Here is a 27,457-nt window from a genome sequence, read left to right as displayed (position 1 = left end):
TACCTTGCCACATAGCTGGTGGCTTACATGTTGCTTCTCCTGGCGGTGGCTGCAGTGTCTCCCCTCCTTCTTCCTGTTCCCCCAATTCTCCTCTCTCTTTGTCCCGCCTATACTTCCTGCCTGGTCACTGGCCGTCAGTGTTTTATTTATATAGAGTGATATCCACAGCACAGGCCTGTCTTATTATTACATGCCCATTAACTGTGAGAAACTTGGTGAAACTATGATCCAAAAAAAATGTTTCCACCTTTTCCATATGTATCTTATATACTTGACTGTGTCTGTGCGCATATGTGCAGTCTAGAGATTGGCTTTTGGGTGTTTCCTCAATCACTCTCTATTTGGAGACTGGTCTCTCACTGAACCTGAAGCTCACTAGTTCAACTAGGCTGGCCAAATGGACTCCCGGGATTCACTTATGCTAGGGTTATAGATGCATACTATCATGCCAGCTTCCGTGTGGATGTTTGGGATCCGACCTGAAGTGCTTATGCTTGTACAGCAGGCACTTGACTGACCAAGGAATTTCCCTAGCCCCGTTTCCTGCTTTTAAGTTGATTTTGTCGGGTAGTTTTTCATAGTGACAGAAAGTTGTCTGACAAATGTATGTTTGAAGAGCATTCCATCACAGGATTAGGCAGATTTCTAGGAATCAGGAGCAAGAATCCTATACTAAACTTTTTCATATATAGCTCCCCCAGGCTCCATACATTTTAGTTTGGGAAGAATATGAGGGAAATTTGCCAAAAATATATACAGAATACAGAGAAAATGAACTTTTTAAAACAAATACCTATTCTGATTTTATAAAAGTAAAACACTTATTGCATAAATATTAAAAAATTATAATAATGAAGAAAATAGTAAATAAATCATCAGCACCAGCTCCTTAATACCTGATAAGGCTATTATCATTTTTGTGAAATTTTCTTTCAGTAATTGCTCTACAATATTAATTGCTTATACTAATAAAATTATAATATGTTTTTCATTAAATGTTTGGCTTGAAACTTATGTTATTGAATTTGAAAATATTTTTGATGCCTTCAAAATAACCAGCTTAATGGTATTTTTGGGAAATTATGCCTATACCATAAATTTCTTAATAATTTCAATATTTTTAAACATTCAGGTCACTAATTGTTTATTTGCTATTATTAATAAAACTTTGACAGAACTTTGGCATTAGCTGGGCATGGTGGCATATGACTATAATTTCTGCACTATAAAACAGAGGCCTGTGGATTTCTGCAACTTTGAGGCCAGCCTGGTCCACATAGCAAGCCAGATCTGCATAGTCAGACCCTATTTAAAAATATACAGTCAAACATTTGGTTTTGGCATTAGTTTTTGAATTTTGAACTTTTAAGAGTAGTTTCACAGGAATGGGTTTGTGTTTGTTATATCTTTTGTTTAATTGCTTTTCAAAAGTATGAGGAATTTACATTCCTATCAACACACACATAATTTCTAAAAACTGAATATTTTTCAAATGCTGAGTATCCATTTATAGTATCCCTTCTGAATTGCTTGTGTTGCTTGCTCATTTTTCCTTGATATAACCTTTAAAAATTATTTTGAAACTAAAGAATCACAGAAAGAAAATAGCAATCTAGAGAACCACAAGTGTAGTCATTAGAAAGGCAATGAGAAAAAGACATATCAGAAACACATCCAAGGCTATCTTGAACAATTTTTGGAGGCCCTTTGTCAAAATAAATATATAAATAAAATGGTTAGAGATACAGAGTATTTGCTTAGTAGCCACCAGCACCTACATTTAATGCCCAGGACCAGAAAAAGAAAGGGAGAAAAGTAGATTCTTAGACTCAGCCCTACAATTACCAAGGTATATTTTACCAAAATATCCATTTGATTAGAATGCACATTAAAGTTAAGAAGCACTTATCTAGGAAGTGGCAATGTAGTCTAGAAAGAAAGAGCATGACGAAAGATAGGGAAATAAGCCTAACAAAATACATTAAGGATGCTAAAAGGATCAGTTTTGTAGTTATGTTAGAAATATTTACTAACAAGAGATTTGCGGGGGTTTGAACTATAAAAGCTTAGCTTCCACCCATCTTTCTCAGGTATTTTATATAAATTTAATATATTAATATAAGTTTCAGAGAATACTAAGTAGATGTTATGTATATTTGAGAATTGGTAGCCTAGAAGTAAGATTGGAAGCTATAGGGGTGAATTAGGGCTTCTGATAATAGAGATTAGAGCATAGTTCTAGCATGGAAGAACAAAACTCAGAGAGGAACTCTACAAAATATTAACCCTCTGCTGAGCTTTCTAGGTTCCACTGGATAGATCCAAGCACATAGCTTCACAGTTAGCCTTGGAAAAGCTTGGTGGATTACAAAAAACAAAATGAATAAACATGAGCATGAAAGATTTGTGAGGAGTGGAGGAGAGGGAGAGGTTGGACAGAAGTGGTAGGGAGGTGAGAAATGAGAGTTATCAGTGTGCAAGTCATATATGTGTGTGTGTGTGTGTGTGTGTGTATACTATATATATGTGTGTGTATATATATACTATATATATGAATTTGTAAAACTTATTACTATTATTGTTATTATTGTTACTATTATTTTTGTAAAATCCAGCTCCAAAGGATATTATGCCTCCTTATGGCACACAGGCACATGCACCCCTTACACATACATAATTTTACATACCCTCACAAATATACACAGATGCATGCATTCACATGCAGACAAATAAATAAATAAATAAATAAATAAATAAATAAATAAATAAATAAATTTATGTAAGATTTAAAACATGGGTGGAAGAAGACTACTTAAAGGTGACTGAAAAGAAACTAGTCAGGAGTAGAATGGGAACTTGAATAGCTACTTCCACAGGTGTTGCTATAAAGAGGTGTCCATGAAAGAAGACAAGTAAGAGGCTCTCTAGTGGTGATTATCACATGTGGAAGTTAGGAGACCATTGTTGATTTTAGCAAGGTTGTTGTTACATAAATTATGGAAAGGAAAGCCAGAATGCATTCATTGGAAACATGAATAATAGGTAAGAAATAGAAACTATTAGTCTTTTAAGAAACACAGATATGAATGGAAAAGAATATTAGAATATAGTATTCAAATATGCTGGAAGGATTTTCCCCTTTGGGTTTCAACTATGTTGTTATAAACGTTCCTTTTTTTCTTGCTGGTTTCCCAATTTTTTTCTTTCATTTTTATAACTACATTATTACAGTATCTGTTGGGATAAACTTATTTGGACTTTATCTGATTGTTGCAATGCAAATTCCTACGCTTACTTTCCTCTCCTTTCTCCAAGAAGATAGTGTTCATGCCCAGGGTTAGAGGAGGAATGGAGAAAGAAGCCCAAGATTGAGGCAAAGCCTGGTCACACTGAAGCTGTGAGACCATGATAGTACTGTTACATCATAGGCCCACACCATATTTCACCATATTATGAACTGCAACACATTATTTTCCATCATGAAAATATTTTTTGATCATAGATCTAGAGGTTCAATCTGTGGAATTTCTTCCTTGGTAATGGGTTTAAATATGATATACCTGGTACTGAGATCCAAGTCAAAGGTCTACACTTACTTCCCTCTCCTGTACCCAAGTGAATGGGGTGTCTACTCTCCTCTGTGTGGAATTCAAGGAGTAGCACATGGGCAGTGCAATTATGTCTTTCTTACCCACTGGGAGCTTTGTTACTTATGATGCTAAAAGAAACCACACAATGATCTCTCTTTTACTTGGCTTCTATTAATGTATTTTAATGCATGGATGAATGTTGAACTTGAAATTTTTGTGGGAAAACAACTGAGGCAGTTCTTATTTCTCCATCTTGATCCACCTGTACCCAATCTTAATACATTTTTTAATAGGGAAGATAAGATGGGGGGGGAAGCCACTTGAGGAAGAAAACTGAAAGATCTTAGAGGGAATAAATTATTGTGAAAAAAACAATTTTAAAGGTATGGAATCAAGATCACATTTGAAGTACTTAATCTTATTGAGGAAGGGACACTTCCTCCTTCTTTTGTTATTAGTATATATTAATTTTATAAAGCAATGGATTTCATTATGGCATTCCATATCTGCATATAATATACTTTGCTTATATTCATCCCCCGTTATCTTTTCTTATCCTCCCACTTCCCATTATTCTTTCATATACTTAGCAGTGCTCCTTTATGTTCATATCCTCCACAGTAAATTTCACATATGAGAGAAAACATGTAATATTTGGTTTTATGAAACTATGTAATTGTGCTCAACATGATCCTCAGTTTCATCATTTTCCTTAAAATGACTTAATTTTGTTCTTCATTGTGACTGAATAAAACATAAAAGAATGCAATACATATTTGCATCATTATGCAGATAATGCACAGCATAAATGAATGTAACACAACTTAAACTAATCTTCCACAACACATTACTATTCATCTTTCAGTTTTAAAAACTACATCAGTAATTATCTTTTAGCCTTATTGAAGAATAATTCCATGCAGTTATGTATTCTAGGAAATGGAGTTTTACATTCTATGTAATCAAAGCATTTTAATAGTTTTTTATGAATTCATATAGAATCTTAAACTCAGAATATACCAAATATGTTTTGATTCTTCAATAGGATTTTCATTATTAACATGCATCATCCACCTTTTCAACCTGCTTCTACTTTATCTTATTATATCTACTACTTGCAAGGAAAAGATGAAACCAAAAATGTTGAGTTGTTGCTTAAAAGTTAGTAAGTTTAAATGAGAGGTTAAAGAACATCATTATGGATACTAATAGCAATAATAGTTTCCATTTGTTGTTCAGTTATTATGTTACAGGAATTTTGCTAAATGTTTTCTATACTCCACCACATTTAATTCTCAAAACACTGTAACATAGGTGGTACTAGTCCCGTCTTACAGATAGATAAACTAAGCCATGAAGGTTAAGTGAATTGCTCAAAGACACATAGCTAGTAAATTACAGAGCTGAATCTCCAACACCAATTACTACAAAAACTTTAAACCATTAGTATTAAAGCTTGTAATTACACATGTATAATTATTTCTAGCATCATTTCATTAATGTCTTTTTTGCAATTAAATTATAAGTTCTATGGGAATATTGGCTATGTCTGTTTTATAGCTTTAACATGTAGCATGGTGGCTGGAAAATATTAATCTATAAATATTTTATAATTTAATAAATAACAGCACAGTCCAGCCATACTTATTCATAATTAATTCATGGTACATTTTCATCATTGGTCTCTGTAAGATCCACCACTTTTTTATTATTTATTTGCCTTTATATCCATTCTTTCTTACCCAACCCTGATTGAAATCTTTAAATTCTCATTTAAGTATAAATTCTTTTTTAAATTTATTCATTTATTATTTATAAGTGTGTATGTGTTTTCCCTGCATGTATGTCTATCTACCATGTGCATGCAGTCCCTAAGGAGGACAGAAGCAGGCGTTGGATCCCCAGAGACTGGAGTTACAGATGGTTGTGAGCTGCCATGTGAGTGCTGGGTATTAAACCAGGGTCATATAGAAAGTAATGAGTGCCCTTAATTGCTGCGCCATCTCTCCCTCCCTAAGTATAAATTATTATAACTTGATTTTTCCTGTGTGTACATTTTAATTAATAATAAATGACATAGTAGAATACTTATTCTTTTTATTTGTTCATTATGTCTTATAATATCTATCCATGTCTCTTGGACTATATGTAGTTCATTGTTTTCCTTGATATTAAGTCAATTAGTTATCCCTAATACTTGATTTTATTTTCCTTCTGCTGTCAGCCACAGCTGGAAACATTAAATGAGAAATTACACAAATAAACAATTTTAAGCTTTAAATTGCAGGCCACTATTACTATTATGAGCAACCTGGTGAAATATTATGCCATTCTATTCTGTCCCACTCAGTCCTGAATAACCCTTTTGTGTAATGTATATATACTGAATATACAATGGGCATGTGTTGTCCACGTAGTAGCTGTATAGACAATGAAATTAGCTGTCTCATATTTGCAGTGCTTGCATTTAAATAACCCTTACTTTTCTTAATATCTCCAAAACACAAGATTAATGATATTGTACATTCAGATGTGCTAAAAGTGCTTCCTATAAATGAAAAGATAAAGAGTTCCTGAATTCACAAAAAATAAATCTTCCAATCATGAAATTATAAAGAAGGAAAAATAAATCCATATTAGTTTTGCAGTTGAACCTCAAATAGCAAAAGTCATGGTCACTGTGAATATTTAGTCCTTAGAGTAGATATCATCTATAGCTTTAGGAAGCCATTGGAGAGGTTGGAACATGTCCTTTATGAATAAAAGGGGAAAGGCACTAATGCAGCCCATAAAATATGTCTACTGTACTTTTTGCATCAGTTTGAATGCATTAGTGATGAACCCAGAATACCCAATAATGTGTTGGTATTGCATTAAGAAAACAAAATTAAGAGAACTTGCCATGTCTGGTACTGGGGGTTTTGTTATTCTATATTTCTTATCTTTTGTCAATCCAAGTGGCTTAGACACACACACACACACACACACACACACACACACTTTGTATGTAATTGTATGATTTTAGGTAATAAAATATATGATTCTTTGAGTCTTTATCAAACAACTCTGGTGTTATTTTTTCTTCCTATCCCATCTCCCACTTCATATAATCTGTATCCTGCTATTCTTCTCCCATCCCACCTCCTAATATGGTTTCTTTATACTTTATACTTTCTTGGTTTCTGTGGTTATTCCATGTTGTATACTCACATTTGAAGATTTGGAGTCTTTCTTTCTTTCTTTCTTCCTTCCTTCCTTCCTTCCTTCCTTTCTTTCTTTCTTTCTTTCTTTCTTTCTTTCTTTCTTTCTTTTGTTCTTTTTCTTTCTCTTTCTTTCTTTCTTTCTTTCTTTCTTTCTTTCTTTTTTCTGGGCCTGGGTTACCTCATTCAATAGAATCCTTTTCATGTTCATCCAATTACCTATGAATTTCATGATTTCATTGTTCTTTACAGCTGAGTACTACTCCATTGTGTATATGTACCACATTTTCATTATCCATTTTCTGTTGAATGGCATTTAGGTTGCCTTAATTTCCTGGCTATTGTAAATATAGCAGCTGTGAACATACTGATCAAGTATCTATTGAGTAGGATGTGAAGTCCTTGGAGCATATGCCAAGGAGTGGTACAGCTGGGTCATATGGTAGATTTATTTTTAGCTTTTGAGAATTCTCCACACTGATTTCCAGAGTGACTGCACTAATTTGCATTCTTACCAATAGGGAATAAACATTCCTCTTTCAGCACAACCTCTCCAGCATTTGTTGTTGGTAGTTTTATTGATCTTAGCTACTCTGACTGGGGTGAGATGAAATCACAAAATTGTTTAATTTTCATTTCCATAATTGCTAAAGGTGATGAACACTTTTTAAAGTATTCTTAGCCACTTTCATGTCTTCTATTGAGAGCTCTCATTTTAAATCCCTAGGCAACTTTTTAACTGGATCATTTGTTTTCTTGATTCTTTGCTTTTGAGTTCTTTGCATATTTTTTATATTAATCCTCAATCAGCTGTATAGCTGGCAAAGACCCCAGTATCCAGCACCAGAAACCTCCTTTCAAATGGTTGCTCAGGGTAGTCCAAGTGACTCGCAAAGCAACAGAGACTCCTGATGTAACCCATTGTTGTTGGTCAGGAGTTTAGGGGTATATTGCTGAAGACACCACACACTTAGGACATGGGACTCAGATGCTTGAGCTAGATCAGACATAAAAGCCTCTTTCCCAAGATCTAGCTTCCATGGTTCCAGAAAGTGTGTGAAGGGAGGGAAGCCATTAAACAGTCTACCCAGCAGCAACACCTGTGAACCATGACAATCACAAACCTGGCATGATAGGCATAAAGGTGCAAGAAGTGGCAATCACACGTCAGTGGCAATCAACAGCTTCCTAGGACTATTGAGGTCATGGATCTTAGGAAAGAATCTACTATTGTCACATTGCTAGAGCAGCATAATGTGTCACTACTTTCTAAATCTTATCCTTATATCCACAAGTAAGTGTAGCTACCACCCCTCATCAATGAACCCTCTCTTTCCAGCAAATGAAGACCATTGTAGAAAAGCACAACTAGACACAATGGAAGAGATCAACAGACTGTGTGGAATCCAGCCCTAATGGATGCATCTACATCACAGCTCCGGTATCTGTTACTCAGGGAACATCACAGAAGAGGAGGCAGAAAAATTGTAAGAGCCAGAGTACCAAATGTCTGCTGTGAAACAGTCTCTTCTAGAAATGGCCACATAAACAAGACTAGAACAATGGCAATATCAATAGACAATAATAGACAATCAATAGACAATAATATAATAAAAGAAAAAGAAGTTATCATCCCATGAACTTAAGAGTGGGGGTCCACTGGAAGGGTTTAATGGAGGGTAGCTGCGAGGGGCTGGAGGAAAGGGAAGAGGGAAAGAGTGGTGTAAGTCTATTTCTGTTAAAACCATAATGGTTAAAAAAGCGCTTCCCCACCAGGCGGTGATGGCACATGCCTTTAATCGCAGCACTCGGGAGGCAGAGGCAGGCGGATCTCTGTGAGTTTGAGGCCAGCCTGGGCTACAGAGTGAGTTCCAGGACAGGCTCCAAAGCTACACAGAGAAGCCCTGTCATGAAAAACCAAAAAAAAAGATAAAATAAAATTTTAAAAAAAGCACTTCCCCTTGGAGTAATTTAACTAAAAACAAGCCAAGATTTGAATTCTCAGCTTCTCTTTCCTTGTGTCTTTCATCATTCGTTTTCTTTTGTATGAGTCCGAATCTGTGTCAGTTTGAATGCTGTCTTTGGAAACTGTCACTGTGTCTTTGTGTCTTTGTGTTTGTATCCCTAACAAAGGACTTTGCACTCTTGTTTATTGATCGTCACAGAAAACATTACCTGGAGGAAGGAATTGATACTTTACGGAAATCTTTGTTTTCCGAGGAAGGAAGCCACTGACACCAATGCACCCAGTTCACAAATAGCATTGCAAACATCATTATTTATCACACAATAGCTGAATGTTGTCTTCAGTGTTTATGGCAGATATTCATTTTATAAGGTTGCTTTCAACCTATATTTTCTCATTCCAGCTTTTATTATCATAACACACATATGAAAACACTTGCATTGCTTTCTGGGTCAAGGGCATGGAAAAGTACATATCTTCAGATCACAGCTATGCATTAGATTATGTTGTAAAAGTTCATTGCATGAGAAATCAAGGCAAGTAAAATTGGTTGTTCCACTTGCTCCCTTAAATGAAGGTTAAACAAACAGGGTAAGTAGGCAGTAGGAGAGCAATTTTAAATCTTATGTGACCTCAAGTTTTATTACTGACTCTGGCTGTAAAGTAAAAGTTCTAGTCTCTTAGAATATAATGGATATTTTTATCATAATGTATTGCCACATATTTTATTTATTAAATTCATCAATGGCAGTCAACTAGCTTGTTTCTAACATTGTAACTCCACAAACATTATTGAAACTAAAATATTTGAATATGTCATACTACTTTGTAACTTCTGAAATAAGGAAGAGCAGGATGGTCTATGGGTAGGATAGTTAGCACAGAGGAAAACCTTACTATACCAGGTGTTTATTCAGTGCTTACTATGCAAGCACTAAAAAAGTAGGTACAGAGCAATGAGCAAAACAAAATCTTTGTTCCTATGAAGCCTCCATTCTGTTGGCATATATTATACAGAAATACATATTTCTCTTTGATATATGAAATATATTTAAATATGATTTAGATAAATATTTATTTTGTGGAAAATATTTTGGAGTTCTTGATACATTCTTTGCAGGATGGAGTTTTCAGCAGTTGCTCTTGGTTACCATCTAGAAGTTAACGATAAGGCCTCCTGTTGCTGAATACCCCACACGTTTGAGCCATAAAACCTGAAGAAATCGAGCTGGTACTGACCTGGAAGTTTCATCCTTACTAGCTATCTTTCATAGTGCTAGAAAGTGCTATGCATGCCACTAAAGAAGAAAAGGGATCATCAAATTTATCTCTTTGAAAACTCTATGACCTACAATGACTGTCATGGCAATATATGCCCACTGATGCAATAGTAGCATGTTGTGAAAGTAAACAACTACTTTGTGTTTGGATTTAAGAACTGCTACACAAGATGCAAACCTTACCTTTCATCATTAATGTAACCAAGAACCTGTGAGTAAATAGTTCACAGCCTCTGTGGGAAGAACCAACTAGTATTATCCTGCTAATTGAATATAGCATTAAAATAACTAATGACTTATTGCTATACCCATAGACTAGTGCATCTCTCAACCTTCATAAGAGAAGCTTCTTCTAGTAGGAGATGGCAATTTAAAAGACCCACAGTTAGTCAGTGTACAGAGAATAAGAGTCTATGGAGTACTATCAAATTTGCAGTGCCTCTTTTGAACCCCATTGGCCAACAACTCAAAAAGAAGTAATCCATTCCTGGAACTGGGTTTTTAGTTGCTAGCATGTGGTATCTAATCTAGAAACTGTTTCCCTCTGTGATGGCCACTTTCATATCAATTTGACACGAGCTAAAGTCATCAGAGGAGGGAGCCTCAATTGGGAAAATGCCTCCATAAGATGAGGCTGTAGGAAAACCTGTAGGGCATTTTCTTAATTTGTAATTGATGTGGGAGAGCCCAGCCCATTGTAGGTGGTGTAATCCTTGGGAAAGTGTTGCTGGGTTCTATAAGAAAGCAGGCTAAGGCTAAGCAAGCCATGGAGAATAAGTCAGTAAGCAGCACCCCTCCATGGCCTCTGCATCACCTCTTGCTTCCAGATTCCTGCCCTGTTTGAGTTCCTATAGGCTTCCTTCAATGATAGACTACAATGTAGAAGTTTAAGCCAAATAAACCCCCTTCCCCCCTACTTTCTTTTTGGTCATGGTATTTCATTGCAGCAATGGAAACCCTAACTAAGATGGATTCCAGCGTAGTGGTGGCATTGCAGTAATAGACCTGACCATGTTGTTTGGGGGGAGATTGTAGAACGACTTTGGAACCTTGGGCTAGAAAACTCATTTGAGTGTTCAGAACTCAGTGGGCTCTTTTGTAGGAACTTGGACAATAAGAATGTTGAGAGCAGAGCAGATGATGGAGGCCTGGCTTGTAAAATGTCAGAAGAAAGCAAAGACTCTACTGGGCATTTTGTGTGAAAAATCTGTGGTATTTCATTAGCTGGACCTGAAGAACTGTCTGTGATTAACAATGAACCGGAACCCTAAAGTAAAAGCCTTTGCTTTGTTGGGACAATGGATGCTGGTCAGCTGGGGCTGAAGAATCAGCTGTGATTAAGAAGAGACCAGCACCATTGAGGTGAAGTCTTCTGGGAAGTGTTTCCTCAGTCAGCACACAGAAGCTGTATTCCAGAGGTGGCCAAAGTTGTGCTTTTGCTTTGGTCATGGTGTTTCATTGCAGCAATAGTAACCCTAACTGAGACAATTAGTTCACTTTTCTGTTAATGTGATAAAATGTTGTGATCAAAAGTAACTTATAGAAGGGTTATTTGGGGCTTATCATTCATTCCACTGTGAAAAATGGGAGGCCCAGCAGCATGGCAATAGGAGCAGGGACCTGAGAGATCATGTCCTCAAGCACAAGCACAAAACAGAGAGAGGGAGGGAGGGAGGGAGGGAGGGAGGGAGGGAGGGAGGGAGGGAGGGAGGGAGGGAACCAACTAGAACTTAGAACTAGGTAGTCTATATAACTGAAAACTCATGAGAGAACAAGAGAACTAGATCTGGGTAAAGGCTAAATAACTGAAAACCGACACCCAGTAATGAGCTTCCTCCAGCAAGGTCACACCTCCTAAACCTCTACAGACAGTGCCACTAACTGGGGATCAAATGATCAAATACCATCTGTGATGGCTTGAATTGGGTTGTATAAACTAAAAACCAGAAAATAGCCGGGCGGTGGTGGCGCATGCTTTTAATCCCAGCACTTGGGAGGCCGAGGCAGGCAGATCTTTGTGAGTTCAAGGCCAGCCTGGTCTACAGAGCGAGATCCAGGAAAGGCGCAAGGCTACACAGAGAAACCCTGTCTCGAAAAACAAAACAAAAAAAAGATGTAAAAACCAGAAAATAAATTTAAGAATTAAATTATACAATATATCAAACTGATTTAGCATATTTAACAGATAGATGCAGAATATTACATCCAACAAATGTGGAATATACATTTCTCTCAATAACAAATACAGAAGATTTAGAACATTTTTTTATCTTATCATAGTATAATTAAACTATGATATCAAGATAAACTACAGAAAATATACAAATACTTGGAAAATAAACAATACACAACTGAAAGACAGTTGAATATCATTGAAGAAATGAAGGAAGAAGTTCAAAGACTCCAATACTCCAACGAATATTGAAACACAACTTACCAGAAACTTTGGGAATCTGCTTAGGTATTTCTGAGAAAAGTTTATATCTGTGAGTGTTAAAGAAGCTAGAGGGAGCTCAAGCAAGTGCACTTCAAGGTCTTAGAAAAGTAGGATGAAAATGAAACCAAATATAAAATCATCAGGTAATAAGAAATTTAAAAATTCGTGTGGCAAGTGTTATTAGAAATCTTTACAGAAAGAGATCTGGTAGGATGAATGAATGTGTGTATTACAAGGGGACTTGCTGGAGTGGCTCACAGGCTCTGATCCTGCTAGTCCAACAACTGCGGTCTCCCAATGGAAAGACGGAGAGTGGAAATGCCAATAATCTGGTAGCTGTGCAGTTCAGGAGACAGAATGTCTCAACTGATCATCAGACTGTGTTAGATCCCAAAGAAGTAGGTTCCAATATCAGCAAAGAAATTCCTCAATAGTAGAATAGACAAATTTGTCATCAAGAGTGAGGGCAAGCAGGCAAAAGCAAAAATCTCTCTTCTTCCATGTCCTTTTTTTTTTATTTGTAACATATTCTCTTTATCCTTTTATCTGCCAGTAGACATCTGGGTTAGTTCCATTTCCTGTATATTGTGAATAGTGCATTAAAAACATTTAAGTATCTATGTGATAAGTTAACTTAGAGTCCTTCAGTCCTGCCAAAGAGAGGTATATCTGAATAATATATAGTAGTTTAATCCTTAATATTTTTTCTTTTTAGAATCATTTATATTGATTACCATGGTAGCTGGACAGATTTACATTACCAACAGCCATTAGTAGGATTCTGCTTCTCTGTGGGGAAAATTTGCATTGCTACTCCAATCTCACTAATTGCTACAAATATGTTTAAATTATTTATATTCTCTTGAATGATTTTTGATAAGTCATATGTGTTTAGATATTTATCTATTTCTTTTAGGTCATTCAGTTTGGGAGAATAAAAACTTTCAAAACATTCTCTATTTTCTTAATTAAATTGGGATCATTGGTAAAGTCCCCTTATTTGTCTCTAATTTTATTAATTTGAGTATTTTCTTTCTCCTTTTGTTTGCATATGTATTTTTCAACCTTACTTACATATTGAAAAAATGAACTTTGCTTTGGTTACTTTTCTTTTTTTGTTTTATTAATTTAGTCTCATATATTACATCCTGACCACAGTTTCCCCTCCCTTCTCTCCTCCCCATCCACTCCTCTTCCTTTTCCCTTCATGAGAGGGCTGGCCTCCCAGGAATAACAACAAAACGTGGCATATCAAGTTGCAATAAGACTAGGCACTTACCCTCATATTAAGGCTGATGATGCAACCCAATGGAAGGGGAAGGGTCCCAAAAGCAGGCAGAAGTGTCAGGGGCAGCCCCCACTCCCTCTGTTAAGAGTCCCATAAAACTTCAAGCTACACAACTATAACATATATGCAGAGGACCTAGGTGAGACCCATGCAGGCTCCCTGATTGTCAGTTCAGTCTCAGTGAGCCCAAGTCCAGGTTTGTTGCTTCTATGGGTTTTCTTGTGGTGTCCACGACCTTTCTGACTCATACAATCTTTCCTCCCATACTTCCACAGAGTTCACTGAGTTCTGCCTAATGTTTGGCTGTGGGTTTCTGTATCTGCTCCTATCAGTTGCTGGATGGAGCTTCTCTGATGGTGTTATGCCAGGCTCCTCTATACAGGTATAGCAGAATACCATCAGGCATCATTTTATTTACTTTTTTGCCAGGCATGTTTTTGGTTCTATCCTAAGTCTTTGGGCCATCTGACCTCTGGTTTCTGTTCCAGGTAGTGTTGGGGTAGGGTTCCTCTTGTGGCAGGTCTCAGGCTGGACCAGTCATTGGTTGGCCACTCCCACAAGTTCTGTGCCACCTTTACCCTATCACATCTTGCTGACAGGACAAATTGTAGGTCAAAGGGTTTGTGGCTGAGTTGATGTCCCAGTCCCTTCAGGAAATCTTACCTGGTTATAGGAGATGCACAGTTCAGGCTCTGTATGCCCCATTTCTAGGAGTCTTAGCTAGGGTCACCCTAATAGATTCCTGGGAGTTTCCATTGCACTAAGGTTTCCTCATTGCCCCTGAATTACCACCTCCATTCCATTTGTCTTTCCAAGTACTCTCTCCCTCCATCTTCCCCCCACCTGATTGCTCCTGTTCCCATTCCTACCCACTCTCAGTCCCCCTGCAATATCTATTCTATTTTACCTTCCCACGGAGAATCATTCATCTCCCCTTGAACCCTCCTTGTTACTTAACCTCTCTGGGTCTGTGGATTGTAGAATGATTATCCTTTATAGTTAATATCCACTTATAAGTGAGTATATACCATGTTTGTCTTTCTGAGTATGGGTTACCTCACTCAATATGATTTTTTCTAGTTTCATCCATTTGCCTGCAAATTGCATGATGTCATTTTTAACAGCTAAGTAATACTCCATTGTGTCCCATAAGTTTGGGTATGTTTTGCCTTCATTTCATTGAATTCTGGGAAGTTTTCAATTTCTTTATTTCTGCCTTGACCCAGTGGTCCTTCAGTAGAGAGTTGTTCAGTTTCCATGAGTTTGTACACTTTCTGTTGTTTCTGGAATCCAGCTTTAGTCTGTGATATTTTGATAGGATGCAATTTTCTTCTATCTGTTTAGACTTGTTGTGGTCAGTTTTGAAGAAAGTTCCATGAGGTGCTGTGAAGAACTTTTGTGTTTGGTTGAAATGTTCTATAGATATTTGTTAGATCCATTTGAGTCATAACATCTGATAGCTCCATTATTTCTCTGTTTATTTTTTATTTGGATGGCCTGTCCAATGGTGAGAGTGTGGTATTGAAGTCTCCCACTATTAATGTGCGGGGTTCAATGTGTGATTTAAGCTTTAGTAATGTCTGTTTGAAGCATGGATGTTCAGAATTGAGATATCATCTTGGTGAAATCTTCCTTTGATGATTATGAAGGTGTCCACCAACTTTTTTGATTAATTTTGGTTTGAAGTTTTTGTTAGATATTAGAATGGCTACACCAGCTTGCTTCTTGGGTCCATTTGCTTGGAAAATCTTTTTCCAATCCTTTACTCTGAGGTAAGATCTATCTTATTTGTTAACGTGGGTTTCTTTTATGCAACAGAGGATAGATCCTGTTTCATATCCATTCTGTTAGCCTGTGTCTTTTTATTGGGGAGTTGAGTCCATTGATATTAAGAGATATCAATTGTAGACAAATTTCTAAATGGTCTTATTAAATAAAAAACACAGAGCTGAACTCTTAGATTTTTGGTTGTGAGCCTAGCCTTTAATGGCTGAGTTATCCCTCCAGTGGGAGGTCCCAGTTGGATCAGGAACAGAGTGAGGGAACAAGGAAAGAGATGCCATGATAAATGAAGACTCCAGGGGAATAGAAAGAAGCAGAGTGCTAGAGAGGTACCCAGGTATCCACAAAGATACCTCCACTATAGACTACTGGCAATGGTCGAGAGGGTGCCTGAGCTGACCTACTCTGGTGGTCGGATGGCTGAACAACCTGTCATGATAGAACTCTCATCCAGTGACTGATGGAAGCAGATGCAGAGATCCACAGCCAAGCCCCAGGTGGAGCTCCAGGAGTCCAATTGGCAAGAGAGGAGGGATTATATGAGCAAGAGATATTGAAACCATGATTGGAAAAAGCACAGGGACAAATAGCCAAACTAGTGGAAACACATGAACTGTGAACCAATAGCTGAGGAGCCCCCATGGAAGTGGACCAGGCCCTATGGATAAGTGAAACAGTGGATTAGCTTGAACTGTTTGGGAGGCTCCCAGGCAGTGAGACCGGGACCTGTCCTTGGCGCATGAGCTGGCTTTTTGGAACCTAGAGCCTATGCAGGGACATTTTGCTCAGCCTTGGTGTAGGGAGGAGGGGACTAGACCTGCCTCAACTGAATCTACCAGGCTGGGCTGACTCCCAAGGGGAGACCTTGCCTTGGAGGAGGTGGGAATGGGGGGTGGATTGGGGGGGGGATGGCAGGGGGGTGGGAGGAGGGAGGACAGGGGAATCCATGGCTGTTATGTAAAATTAAATTAATTATAAAATAAAAATATTTTTAAAAAAACATGGAGCCAAATATAGGGTTGAAAGCCTTAGATCAGGGAAATAGGGAAAGCCACCAGCCAACCTTACCTCACCAACTCTGCAGCTTCCAACAATGTGCCGACTTCCTGTCTACCCAGGCTTTATATGCCTTGCTTTTCTGCCCTCTCGTTGGCTCTCTTAACCCAGCTAACTCACTTCCTCTTCCTATGCAGCTCTGTCACTTTCTGTCTATACAGACCTCCAGGTCTCTATGGTTGGTATTGGAATTAAAGGCGTGTGTCACCACACTTGTGGCCTTGAACACACAGAGATCCTACCTGTTAAGGGATTAAAGGCGTGTGCTGCCTGACTTCTTGTTTACTTAAGATGGCTGGCCTTTTCCCCCTGATCTCCAGGCAAGCTGTATTTATTAACATACAAATAAAATATCACCACATTTCAGTACAAATAAAATATCACCACAATCAGTGACCAATGATTGTTAATTCCTGCTGTTGTATTGGAGGTGGTGGTGGTGGTGGTGGTGGTGGTGGTGGTGGTGGTGGTGGTGGTGGTGGTGATTGTATGTGTGTGTGTGGTGTATGCTTCCTTTCTTTTGGTTTTGGTGGTGTGAGATTATTTATTGCTTGTGTTTTTGTGGGTGTAGTTAATCTCCTTGGGTGGAGTTTTCCTTCTAGTACCTTCTCTAGGGCTGAATTTGTGGATAGATACTGTTTAAATTTGGATTTGTCATGGAACATCTTGTTTTCTCCTATGATGGTTGAAAGTTTTGCTGGGCACAGTTGTCTGGGCTGGAATCTGTGGTCTCTTAGAGTCTGTAGGACATCTGTCTAGGCTCTTCTGGATTTTAGAGTCTCCATTGAGAAGTGAAATGTAGTTCTAATATGTCTGTATTTATATGTTACTTGCTCATTTTCTCTTACACCTTTTAGTATTCTTTCTTTATTCTGAATATTTAGTTTTTTGATTTTTATGTGGTGAGAGGACTTCTTTTTCTGCTCCCATCCATTTAGTGTCCTGTAAGCTTCTTGTACTTTTTTTTTTTAAGTTTCTGATTCTCAGTGGAAACTTTTTTTATTTGTTTATTTATTGTGTATACAGTGTTCTGGCTGCATGTATGTCTGCAGGCCAGAAGAGGGCACCAGATCTCATTACAGATGGTTGTGAGCCACCATGTGGTTGCTGGGAATTGAACTCAGGACCTCTGGAAGAGCAGCCAGTGCTCCCAACCGCTGAGCCATCTCTCCAGCCCGCTTCTTGTACTTTTATAGGCATCATCTATAGGTTAGGGAAATTTTCTTCTATGATTTTGTTGAAAATATTTTCTGGGCCTTTGAGCTGAGAATCTTCTCCTTTGTCCATTCATATTATTCTTAGGTTTGGTCATTTCATAGTATCTCAGATTTCCTGGATGTTTTGTGGAACTTTTTAGATTTTAACATTTTCTTTGATCGATGTATCTATATCTTCCATCGTATCTTCAATGCCCAAGATTCTGTCTTCCATCTCTTATATTCTGTTAGTGATGGTTGTGCCTGTGGTTCCTGTTCGCATACCTAGATTTTTTTATTTCCTAAATTCCCTGACTTTGTGTTTTCTTTATTGCTTCTATTTCTATTTTCAGGTCTTAAACAGTTTTATTCACTTCCTTCAACTGTTTGATTTTTCCCCTCTTGGCTTTCTTTAAGAGACTTATTAGTTTCCTCCAATTATTTGTTCATATTTTCCTGAATTTCCTTAAGGGATTTTTTTATTGTGCTTCTCTTGTGTTGGAATAGTCAGTTTGCTGTCATAGGATAGCTAGGTTCCGGTGGTGACATATTGCCTTGGCTGTTGTTTCTTGTGTTCTTATGCAGGCCTCTAGACATCTGAGTTTGAGGTAATTAAAGGTCTAGGTACGAATTTCTGAGTTTGTCTTTGTTGGGTGGGTGTTTTGTTTCTTGGTTTCTATTTTCTTTCTGGTCTTCTGGTCTGTGTATCTTGGGATTCTCCCAGTCTGTGTGGTCTGTGGTAGAGCATGAAGTCTCAGCCCCAGTGTAGGCTGGTTAAGGCAACTAAGAGGGCACAGGACTGGTGATACCTTGGGGAGGGGGGCACATCAAGATAGGGAGTGGGGAAGTTTAGAGGGTGGGCAATCTACCTGGGCTTCTCCTGGTCTGCTTCATCTCTGGTAGATGTGGGAGTCTCCGCCCCAGGCTGGTCTCTGATAGAACAGAACTGGGCAAGTGGAGGCCTAGGGTAGAGTGAACAGAGGCCAAGAGAGTGGGGAGATTGGTGGGTGGGCAGCCTATCTGAACATCTCCCGGTCTCCTTAGCCTCTGGTAGTGCAGGAGTCTCTTCCCCCGTTGGAGGATGGGGCACAGAAAGTAGGAAGGCATGTGACTCAGGGTGTAGGGTCAGGTGCTGCTGGGATACTATGGAAGTTTAAGGGGGCAGCCTACCCCTTGGTTACTTTTCTAATGCTGTGAAGAGATACCATGACCAAGGCAAATTATAAAAGAAAGAGTTTATTTGGGCTCACAGTTCCAGAGGTTTAGAGGCCATTTTCATCATGGTGGTGAGCCTGGCAACAGGAAAACAGTCAGGCATGGTACTAGAGCAGTAGTTGAGACCATATATCCTGATTCAGAAACACAAGACAGAGAAAGAGAGACAGAGAGAGCTAACTGGGAATGATGTGGGATTTGAAACATCATAAACCACCCCCAGTGATACACCTCCCTCCAACAGGGCCACACATCTTAATCCTTCCCAAACAGTTCCACCAACCAGGGATCAAGAATTAAAATATTGTATTCTCATGCAAATTACCACAAAATTTAAGATATATAATTTTGTTACAGACATGTATTATATGTTGTGCATACCACTCCCTTGATGGTATAAGGTGACCAGCTATTTTAAGTATCTGCCATCTTGACTTTCTCATCATGATAGATATTATAATATAATATAATATAATATAATATAATATAATATAATATAATAATACCTTCATATTGGTTTTTTTTTTTTTTTTTTTGGTTTTTCGAGACAGGGTTTCTCTGTGTAGCTTTGCGCCTTTCCTGGAGCTCACTTGGTAGCCCAGGCTGGCCTCGAACTCACAAAGATCCGCCTGGCTCTGCCTCCCGAGTGCTGGGATTAAAGGCGTGCGCCACCACGCCCGGCAATACCTTCATATTGTTATCCAAAATACACCCTTCCTTCTTTAATCAACTTTTACCTGGAACTTAATCACAGAAACAAGGAAAACAATTAAGACAATATGCAAGTCATTGTTTTTACTGTACAAATAGAGACTTAAGGACAGAAATAACCTGATCACTTCAATAAATACAGTAATGGTCTTTGTAAAACAATGCACTCTTAAGGACAGAGCCCATACCCAGCAGTAGATGGCCAACACAATGAACTCAATGGCATTTTTGGAGGTTCCGTGTTTCATAATGCTTTATCTGGAGATTCTTCTCTTTTCTCTTTCTCTTCAGGTCTTTTGCATATATATTATAGTTTCTGGTGTGTTTTTATGGGATTTCTGTGTGTGTCTTTGCATCTGTATTTGTTATTTGTGCTTTTTTTTGGTTCTTTTTTCCCTATTAGTTTGTTTTGTCCTATTTTGGTTTGTTTGTTTTTACTCTATCTTATATTATTTAATCATTATTTTTAGATGCTTGTTTATATTCTGATGAGTGAGAGAAAGAAAGAGTGTGGATTTGGGTGGGTGGAGAGGAACTTCCCGAAATTGGGTGAGGGGATATCATAATCAGAATATATTATATGAAAAAAACTGTTTTAAATAAGTAAAAGAAAAAGTTTAGCATTGCTTCATGATTAAAATCCTATAGAAACTAGGAACAGAACCCGAGCTTGTACACACTAAAGGCTGTGTATAATAAACCTATAACCAACTATGGTGGTTTCAATGAAAATGGCCTCCATAGGCTCATATATTTGCATGTTTAGTCCCCAGTTGGTGAATTGTTTAGGAAGGATTACTAATCGTGGCCTAGTTGAAGTATGTGTAGCCTTGATGAAGGAGGTGTGTCACTGAGGGTGGGCTATAAGTTTTAAAAGCCTATACCAGGCCCAGGCCCAGAGTCCTTTTCTCTCTCTGTCTCTGTCTCTCTCTCACTCTCTCTCTCTTTCTACTTGCTGCCTGTGGATCAAAATGCTAAGCTCTCAGCTACTACTCCAGAATCATGCCTGTCTGCTTTCTACCATGATGATGATGATGGACTAACCGTCTAAAACTGTAAGCAAACCCATGATTAAATGATTTCTTTTATAAGAGTTGCCATGGTCATGGTGTCTCTTCACAGCAAAAGAACAGTGACTCAGACACCAAATGAAGAAATATGAGAGTGTTATTGATAAAATCCAGACTGTGACAAGGATGCCCACTCACATCTATTATTTAATATAATGCTTGATAATCTTAGTTAGGTTTTCTGTTGCTGCAACAAAACACCATGACCAAAATCAATTTGAGGAGGAAAGGGTTTATTTGGCTTATACTTCCACATTGCTATTCATCACTGCAGGAAGTCAGGACAGGAACTCAAACAAGGCAGGACCCTGGAGGCAGGACCTGATGCAGAGGCCATGGAGGAGAGCTGCTTACTGGCTTGCTTCTCGTAGCTTGCTCAGTCTGCTTTCTTATAGAACCCAGGACTAACTGTCCGAGATGGTACCAGCCACAATGGGCTGGGCCCTCCCCCATTGAGCACTAATTGAGAAAATTCCTTATAGCTGGGTCTCATGGAGGCATTCCTTCAACTGAGGCTCCTCTCAGTTGACTCTAGCTTGTGTCAAGTTGACATAAAACTAGCCAGTACACTTCATGTCTTATCTAGATCACTAAGACAAGAGAATGAAACAAACACAATATACAGAGAGAAAGAAAAGAGTCATGTTATTTTTATTTGCAATGATATATCCTAGCCTTATACTAAGAAGAGCTTATATACTCTACTACAGAATTCTGCAATCTGCTTAGCAATTTCAGCAAAGTAGCAGTATAAAAAAATCAACATGCAAAAGGAATGAATACCCTTTTATATACAGAAAGTAAACTTGGTACAATAGAAACCAGGAAAAATATCCTAGTCACAATAGCTTCTAAAATTAAAGTGATTGTGAATAAACCTGAGGAAGTGAAAAACAACTCTGTAATAAAAACATTAAGAACCTGTTTTTGTTAGTCTTCATTGTCAACTATGTTAGATTTATAATCACTATAGAAACACATCTTTGGTGTGTCTATGAAGGCGTATCCAGTGATGTTTAACTGAAGAGGGAAAACCCACATGGAATGCAGATGCCAACATCCCATGTACTGGTGTCCCAGACTAAATAATAGGAGAAAGTGGGCTGAGCATCAATATTCATGCATACTGATTTCCAGTGCAATGTGACCAGATCCTTCAAACACCTGCCAACATCATTTCCTTATTCATCAAGGAAATCAAAATTGAAATAGAACTGTGATTACATCCCACCCCATTTAGAACAGTATTAACAAGAAAATAAACAGAAAAATGTTTTAAGGTAAAGGATATCAAGGACTGTACAAAAAGAATATTTATACAATGCTAGTGGGCATGTGAACTTGTAGAGCTACTGTGAAAATTAGTATGGATATGCCTTATAAATGCTAAGGATTCTTGGAAAATCATTATGGAAATCTGTTACTTTATGGACTTCTGTATATATGTATATGCATTTTATGAACTTCCATATATATACATGTATACACACATATAATATATTTATGTATATACATATAAAGGAATTTAAATAGAGTTGCCCTACACAGGGAATAATGCTCATCCCAAAAGTCATAGGTGACCAAATAAAAAGTCCAGTCATAGGGGTGACATATCTCACCTTAAGTTGTTGGTTGGATGAATTTCAAAAACAATCAAAACCATGAAGGATATTACCATTGCTCTTGGATATCCACTAGAACTTGATGGTAAGAACTTGTTGTTGAAGAAATGAAACAATTTGCTCACATGACTTGGAGAAACAAAGCTAGTAATGACAACAAAGCTTCCTCCCAACTGGATAGCTGTCACAATACTGGAAGGTACTATGTAGACTGCTGGGAGAAAGTCAGTCATTGGCAATCTTACTCAGCTATGAGCCCTATGAGCTAAAGTAATCATTGGACTGACAAGATATGACCATGACTGTAAGAGTGTCTTAAATGTTATGGGGGTAACCAGTCTATTTATACTGGATTTTAAAGCATACTCCACAGGAGGAAAATAATACTGGCTGTTGTCAATCTGATGCAGAACCTTGACTGGAGATCTCATAGGACACAGGGGTGAACCCTACTTTGTTTTTTGCTAAATAGGCATAGTATCAAACAGCTTTCTAAATACGTACCTCTAAGTACATAGATTAGTGCAACTCTCAGCCCTCATCAGAGAAGTGTCTTTGTGCAGTGGATGACAGTTCATGTAGATATTCAACTGATCAAAATGCAGAGATCAAGTGTCTGTGGAATGCTCAGCCATGAATGGAACAACTATTCCACACAACTGCCATCCCCAAGGCTCAGGAAACATTTTGAAAATAAGGTCAGAAAGGTTATAAGAGCCAGAAGCTTGTGAGAACTAAGGCAAAACAATGTTTTCTGGGCATAACAATACCTTTGCATTTATGAACTGATAGCAGCCATGGTCATCTCCACAATATGTGTACAAGATTCTGGTGTATATGATGAGAAATGCACACAAAGTCCCGGACATAACTGAGAAATTATTGACAGTTGAGTGCTTCTGGAGGAAGAGGAATCAATTTTCTTTAGGAATGTGATACCTGGCAGGTTGACCATACTCCAGTAGATGGATTCATACTCATATATGGGCAGAATTAATTAAACTCAGTGAATTATAGACTAATAATAATAATGGAAATTTGAATCAAATTACAATGAGATAGCATCCCACACTTACTAGAATAGCCTTTTTTAAATTGAAAATAGATTTTTTTTCATACAACATATTCTGACTTTCTCTTCCCTTAACTCCTTCCAGATCCTCCCCACCTCTTTGCCCACCCAAATCCACACTTTATTGATCTCTCTCATTAGAAAAACAAACAGGCATCTAAAATAAAATAAAAGTAAGATAAAAAAACCTAAACAGGACAAAATAGACAAATGAATAGGAAACAATAGCTAAAGAAGAAGCACAAGATATACATATAAATGTATAGATACATACATTAAGACACAGAAAGATACCATAAAGACAAAAAAGTCTGAAACCATAATATATAAGCAAAGGACCAGTAGGATAAAAAGAAAGGAAGGAAGGAAGGAGGGAGGGGGGAAGGAAGGAAGGAAGGAAGGAAGGAAGGAAGGAAGGAAGGAAGGAAGGAAGGAAGGAAGGAAGGAAGGAAGATGGGCCCAAATAAGGAATTATGAAACAAAAAAAAATAGACAAAAAAAAAACCCACCACCACAACAAAAACACTCCAGAAATACCAGTGGTTTTGTTTTGTGTTGGCCATCTACTGGGCATGACCCTTACCCTTATGTGTGCTTTTATGCCCAGTGAGAGTATGTGGAGAAAACAAGTTTTTCTTTGTGAGTAGTTATCAGTAGGAAATAGCTTCTGGGTTAGGGAGGGGGCTTGTGTCCACTTCCCCTTTCAGTGTGGAGACCCCATCTGGCTTAGAACTGTGCAGACCCTGTGTATGCTGCCACAGTCTCTGTGGATTCATGCTGTATCACTTGTTGTGTCTAGGCTTTGTTTCCTTGGTGTCTTCCATTCCCACTGGCTCTTACAATCTTTCCACCACCTCTTCTGCAGAGTTCCTTGAGCCCCGAGGGCAGGGATTTAATGGAGACATCCCATTAAGGACTGAGTGTTCCAAGGTCACTCTCTGCATATTCTCTAGATAGGGGGTCTCTGTATTTGTTCCCATCTACTATAGGAAGAAGAGTCTCTGATGATGGCTAAGCAAGGCACTGATCTATGAGTATAGCAGGATGCCATTAGGAGTCATTTTATTGCTACATTTCTTTAGCAGAACAGTAGTATTTGGTTTTCCCCTGTGTCCATAGGCTTATCAAGTGTCAGGTTCTTGGCCACCGGAGCAGTGTCAGGCATGGGTGCATCTCATGGAGTGGGCCTTAGTTCCAATCAGATAGTGGTTGGCTGCCCCACAACTTCCGAACCACTGTTGCACCAGCCTATCTTGCAGGCTGGTCGTCATTGTAGATCACAGGGTTTGTAGCTGGGTTGGTGTTTACTTTTCTCCTTTGGTAGCATGCAGAGTACCTTCCAGTATCTTTTTTAGAAACATGGAAAAGAGCAAGCTTTGGCAAGTATGTAGTACTTTGAAGTGCTGTAAATTGTTGGAAGGAATGTAAAATGGTGCAGCTGCTGTGGATAAGTTTGGTTGTCCCTCAAAAAGTTAAAAAGAGTTACCCATTAATCAAAAAATCTCACATATATGCATCTAAATAATTGTAAACATGAAATAAAACAGACAGCTCTATTATAATATTCATAGTATTGTTATCCACAATAGCCAAAGGGTCAAAACAAAAGAAGTATGTACCAGTACATGGATGGATAAACAGAATTTGTGCAACTTCAAAATTAGACTATTATTCAGCTGTAAAGGAATGAAGTTCTGGAATACACCTTAATATGGACAGACTTGAAAAGCACAGATAAATGTAAAATGATGTTATCGTATCTGATCCATTTTGTAAGTAATACCTACTGTACATGCATTCATAAAGATGGGAAGTAGATTAGAGGTTTACCAAGGGCTAGGGGCTGGGAAATGGGAAACTATTGTTTAACATATGCAGACTTTTTTATTAGAATGATGAAACTTCTAGAAAATATTGTAGTAATGTTTGCACAATACTGTGAATATAATGAATTGAAAACTATTTTTCAGTTTCTTGGTATTTAACCTAGGGCCTGCCATGTGCTAGGCAAAGCAATCTGCCACTAAGCTACAGCTTTTAAGAAATATGCCTGAGTTCTCAAAAATAAATGACCACAGAGGCCAGAATATTTCAAGAAGGTAAAAAGATTTTCTTCTGAAGAAGGATGTGTAGCCATGCCAAATCAAGCAAGCAGGCAAGCACACCCCATGGGCTCCCACTGAGTTTGTCTTCCTAATGCAAAGAGGCCCTGTACTGCACTGGGAGTGCTCTGAATTCAGCCACACATTCTTATGCAATTGCCGAGTTTAAAGGCATGAAGTTGATAAGCACAGTGTAAATTTTAGCAGAGAGCACAACATTAAGAACATATTTTTATTCACATTCCTTGGATGAATTTTAATTTTTGACAAGTGGCTTTTTTATATTTTTAATGGAGTTTTGTCTTATTTAATCCCTTGAGATAAAACAAAACAATGTTTTGTTTACATCCTCCACAATTGTTCCCCTTTTGCACTCCACTTTTAGTTTTTCTTCAAATTCAATTGACACTGCCTGATTTTTCTGTTATGTGGTATTCATCAGTAAGACATTATGAAAAGATAATTTTGGCAGTTATTGTTGTTGTGATTAGTCATTGAATTAACCCTCATTTGCATGGAATTATATAACATCAAATTCTAATAGTGACTCATGGAGTATAACAGGATGGGGGTCATTACTTCTTTCCAATTTCCAAACCATCATTTCATAAGATTAGAAAAATGGTCATTTATTCCCCAAAAATCCTACCAGAAAACTTGTAGAAATGAGTAACATTTTGAGCAATGTGGCAGGATACAGTACCAACACAAATCAAATAGCCTTTCTATGAACCAATAACAAACATATACAAAACAAGTTCATAAACACAATCTCATTCATAATAACTAATAAGGGGTTAAAGGAGCAATACAATGAAAACTTTAAATCTCTGAAGAGATAAAGATACTAGAAAATGGAAAGGCATATTATGCTCCTGGATTGGTGGGATTAATATTGTAAAGATGAATATCTGCCAAAAGCCATACGCACATTCAATGCAATCCCAATCAAAATTCCCATCTCATTCTTAATAGAAATAGAAACAACTGTGCTCAAATTCGTGTAGAATCAGAAAAGTCACTGGATAGCCAAAACAGTCCTGAGCTAAAACAACAATGCTAGAAGGATTACCATTCCGGACCTCAAGATATTTTATAGAGCCATAGTAATTGAAGGGACTCTTGCCAGCCTGAGCATGGCAAACATGGCTCTGGCAGGCCTTGCCCTTCTCATCGATTCCCTCTGCCTTACTCAAAAAAAGTTAGATTACATTCTAAAGCTAGCCACCAAGGTCTGCTCTCTTATTTGGCTACTTCTTCCTCCTGAGGCTGATTACTAAGGTACACCTATCAAAGTATTGAAGTTCAACAATCAAAATTCCCCACTTGGCTCACCTAATTAACATGCCCAATTAAAATTGAACACCCCATTCTTATACAGGGTTTCCTATGAGCCATGTTTGTTTTCTTTCTATCCAGAGGCAGTTCTTTGTTCCCCCAGAACAAATGCCCCTTCCCCCTCTCCCCTGTTCCTTTCCCCCTTCTTCCTCATCCTCTATCTCCTGTCTTTGTCTCTTATTCCCTGCACTTTGCACCCATTGTGCAAATCTCCTTTGTGCTGAGAACTTGGTCTTGGGGGGTCTTAAGCCAATACTGATCCCTTCAGTAATTAAAACAATGTGGTGTTGGTACAAAAACAGACAAGTAGAGAGATGCAACAAAATCCAAGATCCAAACATGAGTATGCCTAACTAAAACTATCGAATATTTGACAAAGATTCCAAAAACTTTCACTGGAGATAAGGCAGCATTTTCAACAAATGATAGTGGGAAAACTGGATGTCCACATGTAGAGGAATGAAATTAGACTTGTATATATAACCTTGTTCATAAACTAACTCCAAATGGATCAAAGACCTAAATGTGATAC

General features: G+C 37.9%; 1 protein-coding gene across 2 annotated transcripts in view; it reads left to right on the top strand.

Moving 5' to 3' along the window:
• Zc3h12b (zinc finger CCCH-type containing 12B) overlaps positions 1-27,457 on the top strand; it is a 198,943-nt gene that overhangs the window by 75,837 nt on the left and 95,649 nt on the right. For both annotated transcript variants that reach the window (XM_015999686.3, XM_076562321.1), the window contains one exon: positions 8,130-8,277. The gene's annotated coding sequence lies outside the window, so the exon portion shown is untranslated. The remainder of the gene's footprint in view (positions 1-8,129; positions 8,278-27,457) is intronic.

The sequence above is a fragment of the Peromyscus maniculatus genome, chromosome X, assembly GCF_049852395.1.
Source record: "Peromyscus maniculatus bairdii isolate BWxNUB_F1_BW_parent chromosome X, HU_Pman_BW_mat_3.1, whole genome shotgun sequence".
In the NCBI taxonomy this organism is placed as follows: domain Eukaryota; kingdom Metazoa; phylum Chordata; class Mammalia; order Rodentia; family Cricetidae; genus Peromyscus; species Peromyscus maniculatus.
This window is presented reverse-complemented; position numbering and strand designations above follow the sequence as displayed.